We start from the raw sequence: 19,944 nt of genomic DNA, 5'->3' as shown, positions 1-19,944 counted from the left end.
AAAAAATCAAAATGTTTCCAAATTAAGGAAAAAATTGCTGAACTGTGTAAAAACTGCAATCTAAAAAGTACTGTAAGTCATGTTCCTTAGCCCCTGTGGTTATACAATTTTTGAAAAAATTATCAAAAAAAGTCAAAAGCAAGAAGTTTTTCGTTAAGCAAAAGTAGCTTATAATCATAAAACTAAGCTTCTGCAATTTTTTCTGCGAAATAATGGGATTATGGATGTTAATTTTCTTTAAAAATATGATGAAAACAAGAAGGGGGATCAAGTGATTCAACTCTCCCTTGGACTACTCCCCAAACTAACACGTGAATATAAAACCAGATATATAAAAAAAATCTGAGATTTTGCATTCTAACGCAACAAAATCGGTCATGATTTGACCAAATGACATGTTTTTAAAAAACGAGTGTTCCGTGGGGGCCGCACAATGATCATAAACCCAGAAAAGCTGACAGAAAGTCGATTTTAGAATCGGTCAAGACTACCTATCCATGGATTTCACCGTGTTCCGGCACTTTCAGGCTACACGAAACCATGAAGATAATAGTCATAAGTTTACTCGTTTAGGAGTTCTCTAAGAAATGTTAAAAGTAAAGTGAAGTAAAATATGAAGAAGAAATTCTATATTCTGTTTTTTCTCATTAAAATTAACTTGAAGTATTTGGTGATAAAAACAACCATTTATAGAAGAGATGGCTATTTTATAAATAAAAAACTTTTTAAAAGTATTCCTAAATTTTCATAAACTTTAATCAAATATCAAATATTTGTATTGACTGATAAAAAAAAACAGTGAGTTAAAAACTTTAGAAAGTGTTTAGCACTACATCTTGAATTTCAATTAATCTTTCTAGGATATGAGAAATTTTGTAGCAAGTTGTTTGAAAATTTCAACACTGAGCGATAAAAAATTATCAAATTCATTCAGTAAAATTTAAAAAAATTTAGTTAATATGAGAATAGTAAGTTATTTTCAGTGAACTTATAAATCTTGAACAATTTTAGTTAGTTTCATGGTCAAAAATGTTCAAAACATACTTTTTGCCAGGTTTTTTGGAAATTTGACCACTGTGGGCCGATCGAAATTTTTAACGCCTCATTGACAGTGGTGAATATCATACTTGAAAATGTTAACAAATTTTTGAAACCTAATAACTTTTTTATAGTATAACTCTAATCGGAATGCAGTTTTCGGACGAAATATAGTTTTGAAAAATCCGTATTTTAGAGAAATCGGCGGAAGGGAACCGAAGTTATTGATTAAAAAACTGGGTTTCCATGTTCCTCTCAAACAAAATGTCGCAAAATCTATTATATAAAATTCTCTTGTAACGGTGTTTGTAGTACTACTCCTCCGAAATGACCCAAACGATTCAAATGAAATTATTTTTAGAATATTCTGTAGGCATGCGAATCGGTTTATATCGAATAAAAATAACAGAAAGTCGCATCAATTGTCCGTAATAATTAAATTTGTAGTTTTTTGAATGAAATTAAAGTCATGGCCTTCAATTTTCTCAAGATTTTTTTTCCTTTGGGCGCCGGGCAGTTTGTTTTTCGTCTCTATGGTCGTCCAAGGCGTCGTAAGCAAACGTCGAGGGATGATGGTAACCAGGGCATAGCATACTGATTAGTTGAAATATTTGGGCGCGCATTTCTAAACCAAGCATAATATCAATGCATGTGGTAGCGATATGAATCCCAGATGTGTTTTTTTCTTTTTGATTCCTAGATCATTTGTACAGCACACAGTAATGAATGACACTTAGATTGATATTTTGCCGATAAAATCAATATCATTTAAACGATTTAAAAAAAATAAAACTGTTTTGTTGAAATTGTTGTCTGAAAAATATTAAATTAGTACTGATGCATATAAAATTATGGTATGACTTTTTGCTGACATTTGAAATAAAGAAAGTGGGAGATTAACATACAATTTTATAATCCAATTCCCCTAGAAACATTTTTCGAACATGTACAAATGTGCATGACTGAAGATGTTTCGGGTGCCTTTAAATTTTCAGAACAACAACAAAATCCATTGAAGATGAACAGACACATGAACTGAACAAGAGCCTGTCCTTTTAAAAGGATTATATAGGATTGATGTTAATTTTAAGGCCTAATGCAAAGAACTTTTCGATTTTTTGCAAGCATAAGTGAAAGTTATCAATAAAAATGAAAGAATTTTCAGTTAAAAGATACACAGCAAGTGCAAACATTAAACATTTACAAAAAATGCATACATTATTCATGTATACATATTCACATTATTTCTTCATCTATAAATCGTTAAGCCCAATTAAAAAATCTGACTAAATAAACTCAACTTTTTTTTCTAAATCATTCACCGAAAAACTGCTTACAGGTTCACTGTTTGTTTACACAGAATTCAAGTACGTACTTAACATGAAAGTGTGTTTATGTTTAACATATTTTGGCTACATAGAAGAGACTTGAGATCCGCTTTTTTGTTGAAAAGTTTTTCTGTGATTGATATTCCAGAAGCATTATTTTTTTTGATAGCAGAAGCAGAATTTTTTTGATAAGTTTTTATTATGACCTGAAAGTGCCGAAAATGATATTAACTCCTGACATTTCACACGGTGAAACAACTGGCAACGCGCCCAAAATTATTAAATGTCTTTGTAAATGAAAGTCTTATGGTTATTCAGAGTTCAGTAAAATTGAAGTACCAAGCATTTTTTTTCTGGAAAAACTGCAGGTATATCAATGAAAGTTGATAAAAAAGACAAACAGGAAAAAGTATTAAATTTATTTTAAAGTGTTTTCACTGACGCATCTGAAAAAGAGCAATGTGTATTCCCTTGCATCGGTAAATGGGACAAATGTACCTTTACTTAGATATTTCTTTTTGAAAGAATATGAAAGTTGAACTGTGATGATAGCCGAAAGACAATTATATGTTTTTAAAGGTTTCGAGGTATATTTACATGAAAACTTCCAGAAAAACGAATGAACTCATGGAATCATTGTAGCCTTAACAGATTAGCTCTTTTCGATTTATTTAATTTATAAAAACCTCAATGCTTCAGTTAGAATCTTACAAAAAACAGTGGTTTAAATTGGCAGATATGTCCATTAGAATAAAAATGCAAATGATATTGCTGTAATTCGGTTGAATATAAACAAATCTTAATATATATATTCCTCCTTTCAAAACCGATCGTTTTTTTTTATTTATTGGGTAAATGTTCAAAAGAATCTAATTAGCATTTTTTTTGCTGAAAAAAATAATAAAACGGTGAACTGTTTTTTGACATGGTTTTGATGAAAATATGGATATTATTTAATCACCACTGCTTCCAAGGGTAAAAATAGTGAACAAAAGCTGCTTGAAAATGGTTAGTAAGTACGAGTAGTAGTACGTCTCGGTGGTCGAGTGGTTAGCGTGGTAAGACGGTAATCGCTGGTCAACTGATGGCATGGGTTCGATTCCCGTCTTGGTACTGGGTGTTAAATGTTAATCTTAAGTTGTCCACGTCATTTGTTCAGTCTGTAACTTCAATGTTTTTTTTATTTCTTCAGTTCTAAAAAATATACCATCCGAAGAAACTCGGGAGCTGAATGTACTGCGTTACGCAGAATATTGAGCAAATACTCCTAAAATGGTCCCCAAAATTCTTTTTCCATAAAGTTTCATAAGCAATAAATTCTAATTAATGAGAAACTTTTGATTCCGATTTTAACCTTAATGTGAACTCGAGCAAAGCGAAGTAAATCAACTAAATGGTATGCAATAAATGAAACATAGATATTATCAACATAAAGTTATTTATGGAACAAGCTACAAAGAATGGATTTTTTAAGCATGCTGCATGAGGCTTGCCAAGTTTGATCGTCACGTTTAGTGCTGAAAAACTCAAATTTTCAACGGGAAGCTGATACCTGACACCATTCGGCAATATTTAAAGCATCCGAATCAAAGAAAATTAGATGACAAGTTTTCCTGTAAGATGCATGTAAGATTGATTGAAGATAATGTTTTGATAATCTATGTAAAGACCCGTAGAATTGAGTTAATTTTTTTAGGTTTGATTCCAATAGAATGAAGCGTGACAATTCGAGTAAAAGGAAAAGAAGGATATGTAAAAAAAACCTAGGACATGTTCACGAAAGTGAGACGCCAAGTTAAACATGGTAAGACGAAGTTTACCGGGTCTGCTAGTCTATATATATAAAAATGAATTTCTGTCTGTCTGTCTGTCTGTCTGTTCCCTATAGACTCGGAAACTACTGAACCGATTTGCGTGAAACTTGGAAGGTGGGGGTATTGGAGGCAGGAGAAGGTTCCTATTATAGTTTGAGACCCCTCCCTCTCTCATGAAGGGGGGGAGGGGCCTCCCAAACAAAAGACAATTTTTTGCATAACTCGAGAATCCATCAAGCAAATGGTATCATATTTGGCATGGGGTGGTATTAAGGAACGAGGAATATTTCTATGAATATTTGGTACCCCTCCCTCCTTTCAGTGGCGTGATAGGAAGGGGGGAGGGGGGCTACCTTATAATTTTTCATATAACTCGAGAACTAATCAAGATTTTGGATCCAAATTTGGCATGGGAAGGTATTTGGATACGAAAAATATTTCAATGATTATTTGAGACCCCTCCCTCTTTCCAGTTGAAAGGGGGAGGGGCCTTTTTCATATTTTTTTATATGGTTCAAAAACTAATAAAGCAAATGGAACCAAATTTGGCATGGGAGGGTATTTGGATACGAAAAATATTTCTATGATTATTTGAGACCCCTCCCTCTTCCCAGTAGGGAGATATAAAAGAGGGAGGGGCCTCTTTTATAGTTTTCAACATAACTAAGAAAATAATTAAGCAAATGGAACCAAACTTGGCATGGGCGGGTATTTGGGAACGTGACATGTTCTAATGATTGTTCGAGACCCCTTCCTTCTTACTGCAGGGAGGAAGGAAAGAGGGAGGGGAGTTTCATACAATTTTTACAGCATAACTCAAGAACTACAACAGCAAATGGAACCAAATTTGGCATGGAACGATATTTGGGTACGAGAAATGCTTCTATGAATATTTATTATCCCTCACTCTTTCGAAGAGGTGGATGAAAAGGGGGAGGCAAGGTCTCCCTTACAGTTCTCAGTATAACTGGAGAGCTGATCAAGCAAATTGAACCATATTTGACATGTGTATTTGGTTACGAGAAATGTTTCTACTATAAATTGAAGCCGTACCTTTAAAACGGTAAGATATAAAGGAAGAAGGGGGGCTTTCCATTTTTTGCATAACTCGAGAATTAATCGAGCAAATGAAACCAAATTTCATCATAATCATCAAAAAGTATTTGAGTACGAAAAATACTTTTATGTATATTAAGTTATCACCCCTCTATTGAAAGAAGAGGACGGAAAGGTAGATGGTACTTTCTTTCAAGTTTATACATAACTCAAAAATTTACTACTTAAATAAAACTAAATTAGGCATGGCATGGAATATAGGAAGGGAAGAGGGAAGTTTACATTTAACTTTTATTTTACAAAATCCGAGAGATGGACAATACTTAACATGGAAAATCATTTTGGTATGACTCTATGATTATTTGACACATCATCCTCCTTTCAGTGAGAAGGTACATGGGAGGAGGGAGGTAAGCCCAATACAATTTTGTTAGCATATGTTCTCAATTTATGCTTACGAAGCCAACAAATGGAAACAAATATGGCATGGAAAGGTACTTGGTTACGAGATATGTTTCTACGATTGTGATAGACTCTTATGCTTAACAGTGTAGAGAGGGAAAGAAAGAAAGGGGCTCCATACAATTTTTTTTGTAAAGCTTAAATACTTATCAACCAATGGAACTATATTTGATATAAGAGGATTTTTGGGAACGAAAAAAATGTTTATTAAAGATTACAATCTCCATTCAGCAGGGGGTGAAGGGAAGGACAGGGGGGGCTCTCTAATCAGTTTTTTAGCATAAATCCAGAACATATCAAGCAAAAACAACCATACCATAATTGAATTTATTGTTAATCAATGCGAAAACACATACCCCTGTTAAACTGCTAATAACTTTGTTTCCTAATCAGATACGAAGTTACGGTCTTGGACAAAGTTGTTCAGCGGAAAATTTCCTTAAGGAATTTTATAAATTGGCACAAAAACCATCAGCAGGCTCGGTTCCACAGAAAAAACAAAAATGATGTTGATTTTTCAGTACAAAATATTCAATTTTCCCATACAAACCTAAAAGTTCATATTTACTCATGTAAACGTAACTTAAAAATTCTGCAAAAAATCATGGATGAGTTTTGGACCAAGACGAAGCTTTTTAGACCCCAGGGTTTGAGAAATTAAAAAATTACCCCAAATCGACTCAGTCTATTGTACTAGGCCTAGGATCAATATTAGCTTCATAGCTTTCTCGAAATTCGGGTCATTTGGGGCACTCTAGCGTCTAATCTTTTTTCTAAATTCACTAAATTCGCATATGTCTCAGTAAAATTTTATGTCAACTATTCAATTAAAAGCAGTTTTGCCATAGTATATTACATTTCTTTTTATTTCGTATTGCGTTTCAGGTATCACGGAACAGATCAAAACTAGCAATAAGGAACTGAACTTCCAGAATGTTGAATAAAAAGGACTATTCTCATAAGTCAAAAAATTCATCACCACGAAAAACCAATTTGAAAAACTATAAAATCGAGATTGGTATTTAGAGCGTTGGGCTCATAAAATTATTAAATTCTATTTAACCCTATTTCAAGGTATTCACTAGAAAATTCATGGAACATGATGCTAAGAAAAACAGCTTTGAATTAAAACAATTTTCCAAGATTCAAAAAAATATATAAAAACATTTAACTGTTTCATGGCGTAGTATAATAATACCACTCTAGTAGTAATTTGAACATTCAAACTTTATAATTATAGTTTTAATCTTATAATCTTTAAAAATTGCCAAAAAAATGGTTCTTTATGATGGAAGTTTCACAATGGATTTTTCTATCCATTACTATCAACCTCGTTTTCAAATAGTTGCTCTCGATTTTGAATGACAATTGCAATGTGCACACCAAACACATAATATTGTGGGCGTGAACTGTCTATTGAAAACCCATGCGATGCACCAAGTTTCTATTATTATGTTACGAAACTTTTCATAACAAGCATCTTTTGATGCATGTCAATAACTAAATCGCCAATTCATATCGGATCCGCCCTTTGCAAAACGTGAGCTGCATGTGGGTTAGGGATTAACTCTCGATCATTTAAAAAAATTTTAAACGATCCCTTGAATTATTTTGAACGAAGGAAAGTAGAATAACGGCCGATCTTTTGTAGTCGAAAAAAAACATTTTTTAACAGAAATGGATCCTCCTATCGAATGCATTGGTGCCACTTAGTGGCTTTGCGATTCACAGGTAATCGATAATGAATGATGGATGTGAGGAATAGTAATCTTCGAGTGATCCCAATCCGCTTCGAGTGAGCTCTTCAGAAGGTCGTTGTAACAAAAAGGACAGTTCAATTGACACAGTTATATGTAGTTACTTTTAAGTTGGAATTATTTTACAACTTTTGGTTGAAATCAAAATATACTCGAAATGAAGTTAAAAATTTGACACGTAAAAAACACAATTTTTTTTTCTAAATCAGAAATTGATTTCCATTCCTATAATTTTTTAGTTCCAATTTTTTGAGTACCCTTTAACAAAAAGTGATGTCACTAGATGATCATTTGATTATTTTTAATTTTCTTGGAATAATTTCTCTTAAAAAAAATCAGTACCTAAGTAATCCATCTAAATTTCAGAGACTCTAAACAAGGTACAATTAAAAAAAAAAAACAAATTGTGTAACATGTTCCTTTTTTTCTACTAACCAATTAGTGGAATGTTTCACTTTACGCTCGAAACACCTTCAACTTACACCTGTCAACAAAACCTGAGGGGGATTGCAAATCTTCACCCGTTAATTAAAACATTTCCATCCCAACTGCGTTTCCGACTACGACGACAACGACGACTAATCATTTCCAACTCGGTTTATTTGTTTCGACTGCAAATGACCTCCAGCTAAGTTGGGCGGTTTTTTTCTCTCTCCCCTTTCTCAAAATGGGAAGTGCCAATTTATGGCTGAACTTTTTTTTTTGCACTTTCTGAATCGGTTCCATCCGACATCCAAGTTTTGATCTGGGTGATGATCATACTTGCCTATAGCTAAATGAATCTTGGGTGTTCGAATGTCTATTTTTAACACGAAAAAACAACAACGGAGGAATTTTGCTTTGCAGATTTAAAGGCGAAAGGTAACCGTTAATTGGACTCCCTGGTGATAATTTGTTGACATCATTTCGTGTTCCTACGTGTCTCATCACTATTGGTAATGGAATGGCTTTTGGCACGAATATGACGTAAAGTTTGCCTTTTTGGAACAGATGTATCATACATAATACCTTGCTGAGATGCATCTCGATTTGGGAATGAAAATACATTAATACGCTACAAATTTTCTTGTACAACTGTATTAGCAAAAGTAGGGAATATTTTATGATAGAAAACGCCTCAATTGTACGTTTTTTTTTAAATCTTATTATGTTGATTTGTTAGTATAAGTTCAGGCGCTTATTTACAGAACTCAGATTCAAACATCACACTGTACTCAATAAGTATCACACTGACATTCAATGTGCCGTTAATTCAAATATATCAAACATGAAAAAAGATTTTTTTGCATTACACCATTAGGAGTATCGATCAAAACATCAAATATGTTTTCTTTTAATTTAGAAAAAAAAATCAAAATAATAAAAACTTACCTCATGATGGCAGCTGGGGTTCAAATCCGTTCTAAATAGGGAAGCACAACAATCGATATTCCGGGACAATGACTGGAAAAATGATGCCACTTATTGAGACTTAACTGATTCCTCTTCTGCGAAAGCTTTGTTGGCTTTTGCTTCCTTACACCTTCGTTGAGTATTTACTTTAGCCGCACCAATGTGTAATCCTTTTAAATCTCCGGTAACGTTTGCCTATGAACTGATGGATTATTTTCTTGCGTTTGCTTCTCTCTTTTATTTCTTCAACTTGGTAAGTTAACACTGGACGTTCACAACTTTATTCAATTGTAGTGTAGTGATTGTAGTTTAGAAGGAAGAGCACTGATTCATTTGAACTTGTTTCACTCCAAGCGTTCTGATCCACAAACATTTAAAACACTTTCCATAAAATTCTTACACTTTTAGCTTATAAATCCAGCAAACATAACACTATACAATTTGACAATGATGTATGGGCAGTTTTTCCTTGTTTGTACAGCTAATCGATTTGGCAAGTCTGAAACGAAAGATAAGAAAAATAATTGAATTATTTTACTAGTAATTCAATGTTAGCTAGAATTTTCAAAAATAATCTTCAACTACATGTCAAGAGTTTGGCTGTACCCTTACTAGAAATGTATGGGGTATAGTCTTGTGTTTTTTACTTTAAAGTTTTAACTTAAACTAGATTCTGCATATTAACCCCAAAACGCTCTTGAGTGTCAATTTGACACTAAAGAAAGTTTTGTGGCTTGATACTTAATTCGAGTGCATCCAAAAACATAAAACAAATTTTCGAGAACCCTCATTGAATTCTTGAAATCTTTAATTTTGCAACATTATTTTTTTTAATGGACGCTCCCTGAAAGCCCAGGGAAAAATCTCCTTAATCAGACCTTGAGAGTCAATTTGACACTCCTCGCTTAAAGCCAGTATATCTCTCTTGTTTCTCAACCGATTTTCACAAGATTTTGACTTTAAAACAGCTGCGGAACAAACTCAAAAAAATTCAACTTAGTGTCCAACCACGCTGAAGTTAGAAGCTATACTTTGCGCTCAAGGATATATTTATAGGAAATTTTTAAAGATCCTGACCACGAAAATTGTAAAAAAAGTGGTATAAAAACCGTACTTTTCAATCAATGAGTCGTTCAAAGTTTTTAGGTCAAACCAGATAAAATTTGAAAAGAGGATTTTGCACATTTTTGTCAAAATATTTACAAAACACAGATTTTTGACGAATTTTTAAAGTTAGCTGTTTTGCGAACTTTTTGTCAACTTGCAATTATTTCAGCTTTTTTGCACTAAAATAAAATTTTGCACTGAATTTTGAATATATAAACGCAAGATTTCCGAAATAAATGTTTTTACCAGAAAGGTGATGTACCGTAAACTGGGGGAACTTTGATCACTTTTTTCATTCATTTTTGAATATTTGGGAAGGGGTTGCTTTTTCGTAATACCTAAAAGTTTTAAAACACTCACTAAGGTGAGGAGTTTAAAACATGATTATTGATTGCAGTAAATTCGAACGACATTGCATTGGTGGTTATGATAAATGATGTTTGTTACAAAACCAGATTTTGAGTTACGGAGTAACTTTGATAACTATGATTTTTACGTACCTCGGTACCTCAACATCTTCAAAATTATTGTTGTGGTGCCATTTACTACAGAAGGTATAAACATCAATAACAGTAATTTCTGATGAACTGAACTGATTTTTTCAACGTTTTTTTATTTTTCAAAAACATTTATAATCAAAAGATGGACAATGTTGCTGCATACATCTAGGGGTAAAAATTATAAACATTTCTCAATATTTTTTGGCCTCAAAAACAAATGAAATTTTGCCTTCATGCAATTCCTTAGGTTCTTGCATTGTTCCCTTTTTTTTTTTAAACTTAACCATTTTATAGGGTTTGAGAGGTTTTTTTTATATCCGCTTTTTCATCGAAAATGACCTTTTTTCAATATCCAAAAAATATCACTAAATGACCACAAAAATAACACTTAAACTAAACCTAAACAAAGAAAAAAGTTTAACTTTCACATTCAACAGCCCATTTGCTCCGATTCAAATGCTTAAATTTGATCAGGAGAGATGTTTGTTTGTGAGCCTTCGAAAAACTAGATATTTTAGGATGATGATTATCTTCAAAAATTTCATGTTGATCAAAGTTCCCCCAGTTTACGGTATCGTTTTTACACCACTTTTACAATTTTTAATAGAAATATTTAATATATAATTTCAATAAAAATATATCCTTATGCGCAACGTATAGCTACCAACTTCAGCTTTCCTGGACACTAAGTGAAATTTTTGAGCATTCCGTAGCTAATCTACAGTCTTTTTTCCGAAGCACTTTTTACGGCTTTTTTTCCTTAGACTTTGAATAATGGAAAACTGTATGTGAATAAAGTTTGGAGGACATATTTGAGTTACATAACGAGGTTTCCGAAACTATAATTTTTTTCACAATCGGTTGAGAAACAAGAGAGATATATTGGTTTTAGTCATGAATGTCAAATTGACACTCCAGGGGCTGTAACGGGTAAAAATTTCAGGAACGGATTAAGGGTTAAAAAGGGTGCCCCACACAAGGTTGCTGAAATCACAAAAATACCTATAATTTCACAGAGTTTTAAGAATATTTTCTTCTCAGAATCTGTGTCTAAGAACACAGAGTTTTGAAATTTTTCACAAAATTTACAGATTTTTGGAATTGTGTACACTTTTTCAAACTTACAAATTTTTATGTTCATATTAATTATGGATTTCTGGCTCAAATTCAAGAAAATGTTATAAAGTTAACACTGTTTATCGATTTCTATCATATTTATTATAAAATAAGCATATTTGACATGTTTTTTTCAGTGAAAATCGTATAAACACCACAGAATCTTGTCACAGAGTTTTGGAGTCAAATCACAGAATTACAGATTTTTTTTGTCAAAACACAGAATGTTTTTCGGCAGCCTTGGTCCCACATCAAATTGCATCATTTTGCAAATGCTGTAGAAAATTTACCATTGCGTATTTATGCTTAAAAATTTGCAAAGAGATACCTAAAGGGTATTGTGTACAATGTATTATTTTATTTTGTATAAAAAATAGAGTCCCACAAAGAGAAACGATGAACGCAAACATAGTTTGCGCAAACTTCAGAAAAATACTCAACTTCGTGTTGATCTCTCCTTTGATATCTCCTTGAAACAATAAGTAGATTTTGTCTGCCACAATTTACCTGTTTTGAAAACTATTATTTCCAATGAACCAATGAACTTTCCAGTGCATCAGGTATGGCTCTGTGGTGAGTCGAGTTTCGAATCTCCTGGCTGTATCCCAAACTATCCAAGAATTTTTACAGTTGAAAACATTGCATGAATGTTTAAGTACAAGGCAGGGGCAGAGATGCCAACTATTTTTTAGAGAAGTCTGGTAGTTTTTTTTTAATTCTTGAAAAGTCTGGATATTGAAATCTATATGTACCATCCTTTTTTTTTTTTTGTCGCCAGGTATCAATATTGCAGTGTAGGAAATAATGCATATTACTTGAATAATCATACATTCTTTACACTATCAACGTCTGAGACCATTCTTCTATGTTAATCTTGTTATAGTAATACAGAGTTTTACAGCCATCTTCGCAGCATTCCTCACTTTACAGTTACTAATTCGAATCATTTCCTGTAATTTTACCACAAAAATTTAAAGTTTGACTGTTTTGTAGAAAAATCATGTCCAAATTAAAACTTTGGAAAAGTCTGAAGATACGTAAAAAATCTGGAATTCTGGAAACCTTAAAAAATGTCTGACGGAAGTCTAAAAAGTGTGGAAGGTCCAGACAAAATCAAAGGTTGACATCACTGGGCAGGAGGCTGTTCAACATCGCATGCATGATACGTGATACAATGATACAAAACAAAAAAATTATTACATGATTGTATGCAAGAATTATATTATTGTATTTTTTGGAGGTCTAAATCCAATCTGATTGAGTCACAATCTTGATAGAATGCTATAAAAGGGGGATCCAATTTAGTTATGATTGCATGGACTTTTTGTTATAATTTGAGATATTTCAACATCCTACGATTACTAAATTATATCTCATTTTGATAGGAAAAAATTGAATATCAAAGTATCTTATGTTAGTACAATTTTATTTTCCTCTTCTGATCTGGTACGCAGTTCTGAGAATCAAATGAAGAAGATTTGAGGCCTGGATAATTGTCCTATTAGTGCAAAGCTAAGGTTGCCAGAATTTTTTCAGTACCTATCCGGGCCGGACGAATCCGGGCATTTGTTTATAAAAACCTGACAAAATCCGGGCATTAGATTTCGAAATTGACGACCGGAATCCGGGCAATATTCGGGCAAATTATGTCAAAACACGAAAATTTTTAAACAAATATCAAGGAAAAAAATATTGAAAAAAAAGTTTTTTCATCAAAGTACTTCGACAGATTTTAAATCGTATTAGAGGCTTCCAAAAAACCTTTCATGATTATTTGTTTATAAAACTTGCTCAAAAAATTCGTTTTGGAGGCATAATAATTTAAGTCAAGTTCTGCAACCAGTTTCCGGATGGACAACGGAATGGAACCAGAAATTTTTGTGTTCTCCATATTTTACAACTTATTCGAATGTAGACACCTGTTTGAATACTCCAAAGCCAAGCCAGTTGTTTATGAAACGTCAAAATACGCAAAACAAACAACCGCCCACAAACTGAATGTTTGAAAAGAATCGATCAACAAGGAAATTTTTACTTGTTCTGTGATGCAATTTGATGCGGGACACCCTTTATGTTATATTTTCAGATTTCGAATATTGAAAAGTTAAAGCATGTTTTGGAATCTTTTGAGGTAAACATTTTTCTGGATTATTCACTTCATAATATGAGAATTAAGAATAACAAAAACAAATGAGATAATATTTTTTAATCTTTGTAATCTTTTAGTGCCATCTATGTGCCATTTTTGAGTCAATTTTTTGTAATTTTGTTGTCATTTTTTCCGCTTTTGTATCATTTGCGTCTAATTATGTATCAAATTTTTGTCAGTATAGTAAATTTTGTTAAGGTTTTGACCAAATTTTGTGGAATTTTTGTCGAAAACTTGACATAGAATGACTTTTTTGTTATTTTTTAAATTTAAATAATTATTGCAATTTTTGAAATTTTTGCAATTTTTGTATTTTTTGTAATATTTGTCATTTTTGTAATTTTTGTAATTTTTGTAATTTTTGTCATTTTTGTCATTTTTGTATTTTTTGTAATATTTGTCATTTTTGTAATTTTTGTAATTTTTGTAATTTTTGTAATTTTTGTAATTTTTGTAATTTTTGTAATTTTTGTAATTTTTGTAATTTTTGTAATTTTTGTAATTTTTGTAATTCTTGTAATTTTTGTAATTTTTGTAATTTTGTAATTTTTGTAATTTTTGTAATTTTTGTAATTTTTGTAATTTTTGTAATTTTTGTAATTTTTGTAATTTTTGTAATTTTTGTAATTTTTGTAATTTTTGTAATTTTTGTAATTTTTGTAATTTTTGTAATTTTTGTAATTTTTGTAATTTTTGTAATTTTTGTAATTTTTGTAATTTTTGTAATTTTTGTAATTTTTGTAATTTTTGTAATTTTTAAAATTTTTGTAATTTTTGTAATTTTTGTAATTTTTGTAATTTTTGTAATTTTTGTAATTTTTGTAATTTTTGTAATTTTTGTAATTTTTGTAATTTTTGTAATTTTTGTAATTTTTGTAATTTTTGTAATTTTTGTAATTTTTGTAATTTTTGTAATTTTTGTAATTTTTGTAATTTTTGTAATTTTTGTAATTTTTGTAATTTTTGTAAAATTTGTAATTTTTGTAATTTTTGTAATTTTTGTAATTTTTGTAATTTTTGTAATTTTAGTAATTTTAGTAATTTTTGTAATTTTTGTAATTTTTGTAATTTTTGTAATTTTTGTAATTTTTGTAATTTTTGTAATTTTTGTAATTTTTGTAATTTTTGTAATTTTTGTAATTTTTGTAATTTTTGTAATTTTTGTAATTTTTGTAATTTTTGTAATTTTTGTAATTTTTGTAATTTTTGTAATTTTTGTAATTTTTGTAATTTTTGTAATTTTTGTCATTTTTGTAATTTTTGTAATTTTTGTAATTTTTGTAATTTTTGTAATTTTTGTAATTTTTGTAATTTTTGTAATTTTTGTAATTTTTGTAATTTTTGTAATTTTTGTAATTTTTGTAATTTTTGTAATTTTTGTAATTTTTGTAATTTTTGTAATTTTTGTAATTTTTGTAATTTTTGTAATTTTTGTAATTTTTGTAATTTTTGTAATTTTTGTAATTTTTGTAATTTTTGTAATTTTTGTAATTTTTGTAATTTTTGTAATTTTTGTAATTTTTGTAATTTTTGTAATTTTTGTAATTTTTGTAATTTTTGTAATTTTTGTAATTTTTGTAATTTTTGTAATTTTTGTAATTTTTGTAATTTTTGTAATTTTTGTAATTTTTGTAATTTTTGTAATTTTTGTAATTTTTGTAATTTTTGTAATTTTTGTAATTTTTGTAATTTTTGTAATTTTTGTAATTTTTGTAATTTTTGTAATTTTTGTAATTTTTGTAATTTTTGTAATTTTTGTAATTTTTGTAATTTTTGTAATTTTTGTAATTTTTGTAATTTTTGTAATTTTTGTAATTTTTGTAATTTTTGTAATTTTTGTCATTTTTGTAATTTATGTAATTTTTGTAATTTTTGTAATTTTTGTAATTTTTGTAATTTTTGTAATTTTTGTAATTTTTGTAATTTTTGTAATTTTTGTAATTTTTGTAATTTTTGTAATTTTTGTAATTTTTGTAATTTTTGTCATTTTTGTAATTTTTGTAATTTTTGTAATTTTTGTAATTTTTGTAATTTTTGTAATTTTTGTAATTTTTGTAATTTTTGTAATTTTTGTAATTTTTGTAATTTTTGTAATTTTTGTAATTTTTGTAATTTTTGTAATTTTTGTAATTTTTGTAATTTTTGTAATTTTTGTAATTTTTGTAATTTTTGTAATTTTTGTAATTTTTGTAATTTTTGTAATTTTTGTAATTTTTGTAATTTTTGTAATTTTTGTAATTTTTGTAATTTTTGTAATTTTTGTAATTTTTGTAATTTTTGTAATTTTTGTAATTTTTGTAATTTTTGTAATTTTTGTAATTTTTGTAATTTTTGTAATTTTTGTAATTTTTGTAATTTTTGTAATTTTTGTAATTTTTGTAATTTTTGTAATTTTTGTAATTTTTGTAATTTTTGTAATTTTTGTAATTTTTGTAATTTTTGTAATTTTTGTAATTTTTGTAATTTTTGTAATTTTTGTAATTTTTGTAATTTTTGTAATTTTTGTAATTTTTGTAATTTTTGTAATTTTTGTAATTTTTGTAATTTTTGTAATTTTTGTAATTTTTGTAATTTTTGTAATTTTTGTAATTTTTGTAATTTTTGTAATTTTTGTAATTTTTGTAATTTTTGTAATTTTTGTAATTTTTGTAATTTTTGTAATTTTTGTAATTTTTGTAATTTTTGTAATTTTTGTAATTTTTGTAATTTTTGTAATTTTTGTAATTTTTGTAATTTTTGTTATTTTTGTCATTTTTGTAATTTTTGTAATTTTTGTAATTTTTGTAATTTTTGTAATTTTTGTAATTTTTGTAATTTTTGTAAGTTTTGTAATTTTTGTAATTTTTGTAATTTTTGTAATTTTTGTAATTTTTGTAATTTTTGTAATTTTTGTAATTTTTGTAATTTTTGTAATTTTTGTAATTTTTGTAATTTTTGTAATTTTTGTAATTTTTGTAATTTTTGTAATTTTTGTAATTTTTGTAATTTTTGTAATTTTTGTAATTTTTGTAATTTTTGTAATTTTTGTAATTTTTGTAATTTTTGTAATTTTTGTAATTTTTGTAATTTTTGTAATTTTTGTAATTTTTGTAATTTTTGTAATTTTTGTAATTTTTGTAATTTTTGTAATTTTTGTAATTTTTGTAATTTTTGTAATTTTTGTAATTTTTGTAATTTTTGTAATTTTTGTAATTTTTGTAATTTTTGTCATTTTTTTAATTCTTATAATTTTGTTATTTGTGTATTTTTCGTAGTTTTTATAATTTTTGTCATTTTTGTCATTTTTGTCATTTTTGTCATTTTTGTCATTTTTGTCATTTTTGTCATTTTTGTCATTTTTGTCATTTTTGTCATTTTTGTCATTTTTGTCATTTTTGTCATTTTTGTCATTTTTGTAATTTTTGTCATTTTTGTCATTTTTGTCATTTTTGTCATTTTTGTCATTTTTGTAATTTTTGTCATTTTTGTCATTTTTGTCATTTTTGTCATTTTTGTCATTTTTGTCATTTTTGTCATTTTTGTCATTTTTGTCATTTTTGTCATTTTTGTCATTTTTGTCATTTTTGTCATTTTTGTCATTTTTGTCATTTTTGTCATTTTTGTCATTTTTGTCATTTTTGTCATTTTTGTCATTTTTGTCATTTTTGTCATTTTTGTCATTTTTGTCATTTTTGTCATTTTTGTCATTTTTGTCATTTTTGTCATTTTTGTCATTTTTGTCATTTTTGTCATTTTTGTCATTTTTGTCATTTTTGTCATTTTTGTCATTTTTGTCATTTTTGTCATTTTTGTCATTTTTGTCATTTTTGTCATTTTTGTCATTTTTGTCATTTTTGTCATTTTTGTCATTTTTGTCATTTTTGTCATTTTTGTCATTTTTGTCATTTTTGTCATTTTTGTCATTTTTGTCATTTTTGTCATTTTTGTCATTTTTGTCATTTTTGTCATTTTTGTCATTTTTGTCATTTTTGTCATTTTTGTCATTTTTGTCATTTTTGTCATTTTTGTCATTTTTGTCATTTTTGTCATTTTTGTCATTTTTGTCATTTTTGTCATTTTTGTCATTTTTGTCATTTTTGTCATTTTTGTCATTTTTGTCATTTTTGTCATTTTTGTCATTTTTGTCATTTTGGTCATTTTTGTCATTTTTGTCATTTTTGTCATTTTTGTCATTTTTGTCATTTTTGTCATTTTTGTCATTTTTGTCATTTTTGTCATTTTTGTCATTTTTGTCATTTTTGTCATTTTTGTCATTTTTGTCATTTTTGTCATTTTTGTCATTTTTGTCATTTTTGTCATTTTTGTCATTTTTGTCATTTTTGTCATTTTTGTCATTTTTGTCATTTTTGTCATTTTTGTCATTTTTGTCATTTTTGTCATTTTTGTCATTTTTGTCATTTTTGTCATTTTTGTCATTTTGGTCATTTTGGTCATTTTTGTCATTTTTGTCATTTTTGTCATTTTTGTCATTTTTGTCATTTTTGTCATTTTTGTCATTTTTGTCATTTTTGTCATTTTTGTCATTTTTGTCATTTTTGTCATTTTTGTCATTTTGGTCATTTTGGTCATTTTTGTCATTTTTGTCATTTTTGTCATTTTTGTCATTTTTGTCATTTTTGTCATTTTTGTCATTTTTGTCATTTTTGTCATTTTTGTCATTTTTGTCATTTTTGTCATTTTTGTCATTTTTGTCATTTTTGTCATTTTTGTCATTTTTGTCATTTTTGTCATTTTTGTCATTTTTGTCATTTTGGTCATTTTGGTCATTTTTGTCATTTTTGTCATTTTTGTCATTTTTGTCATTTTTGTCATTTTTGTCATTTTTGTCATTTTTGTCATTTTTGTCATTTTTGTCATTTTTGTCATTTTTGTCATTTTTGTCATTTTTGTCATTTTTGTCATTTTTGTCATTTTTGTCATTTTTGTCATTTTTGTCATTTTTGTCATTTTTGTCATTTTTGTCATTTTTGTCATTTTCGTCATTTTTGTCATTTTTGTCATTTTTGTCATTTTTGTCTTTTTTTGTCTTTTTTGTCTTTTTTGTCATTTTTGTCTTTTTTGTCATTTTTGTCATTTTTGTCATTTTTGTCATTTTTGTCATTTTTGTCATTTTTGTCATTTTTGTCATTTTTGTCATTTTTGTCATTTTTGTCATTTTTGTCATTTTTGTCATTTTTGTCATTTTTGTCATTTTTGTCATTTTTGTCATTTTTGTCATTTTTGTCATTTTTGTCATTTTTGTCATTTTTGTCATTTTTGTCATTTTTGTCATTTTTGTCATTTTTGTCATTTTTGTCATTTTTGTCATTTTTGTCATTTTTGTCATTTTTGTCATTTTTGTCATTTTTGTCATTTTTGTCATTTTTGTCATTTTTGTCATTTTTGTCATTTTTGTCATTTTTGTCATTTTTGTCATTTTTGCCATTTTTGCCATTTTTGTCATTTTTGTCATTTTTGTCATTTTTGTCATTTTTGTCATTTTTGTCATTTTTGTCATTTTTGTCATTTTTGTCATTTTTGTCATTTTTGTCATTTTTGTCATTTTTGTCATTTTTGTCATTTTTGTCATTTTTGTCATTTTTGTCATTTTTGTCATTTTTGTCATTTTTGTCATTTTTGTCATTTTTGTCATTTTTGTCATTTTTGTCATTTTTGTCATTTTTGTAATTTTTGTAATTTTTGTAATTTTTGTAATTTTTGTAATTTTTGTAATTTTTGTAATTTTTGTAATTTTTGTAATTTTTGTAATTTTTGTAATTTTTGCAATTTTTGTAATTTTTGTAATTTTTGTAATTTTTGTAATTTTTGTAATTTTTGTAATTTTTGTAATTTTTGTAATTTTTGTAATTTTTGTAATTTTTGTAATTTTTGTAATTTTTGTAATTTTTGTAATTTTTGTAATTTTTGTAATTTTTGTAATTTTTGTAATTTTTGTAATTTTTGTAATTTTTGTAATTTTTGTAATTTTTGTAATTTTTGTAATTTTTTTAATTTTTGTAATTTTTGTAATTTTTGTAATTTTTGTAATTTTTGTAATTTTTGTAATTTTTGTAATTTTTGTAATTTTTGTAATTTTTGTAATGCTTGTAATTTTTGTAATTTTTGTAATTTTTGTAATTTTTGTAATTTTTGTAATTTTTGTAATTTTTGTAATTTTTGTAATTTTTGTAATTTTTGTCATTTTTGTAATTTATGTAATTTTTGTAATTTTTGTAATTTTTGTAA

General features: G+C 27.6%; 1 protein-coding gene across 1 annotated transcript in view; it reads right to left on the bottom strand.

Moving 5' to 3' along the window:
• LOC129757763 (uncharacterized) overlaps positions 1-9,335 on the bottom strand; it is a 286,926-nt gene extending 277,591 nt beyond the window's left edge. Inside the window, exon 1 of the mRNA XM_055755060.1 lies at positions 8,827-9,335. The gene's annotated coding sequence lies outside the window, so the exon portion shown is untranslated. The remainder of the gene's footprint in view (positions 1-8,826) is intronic.
• Between the last annotated feature and the right edge of the window lie 10,609 nt (positions 9,336-19,944).

The sequence above is a fragment of the Uranotaenia lowii genome, chromosome 3, assembly GCF_029784155.1.
Source record: "Uranotaenia lowii strain MFRU-FL chromosome 3, ASM2978415v1, whole genome shotgun sequence".
NCBI classification, from domain to species: Eukaryota; Metazoa; Arthropoda; class Insecta; order Diptera; family Culicidae; genus Uranotaenia; species Uranotaenia lowii.
The sequence above is the reverse complement of the archived record's forward strand: the minus strand, read 5'-3'. Positions and strand labels throughout refer to the sequence as shown.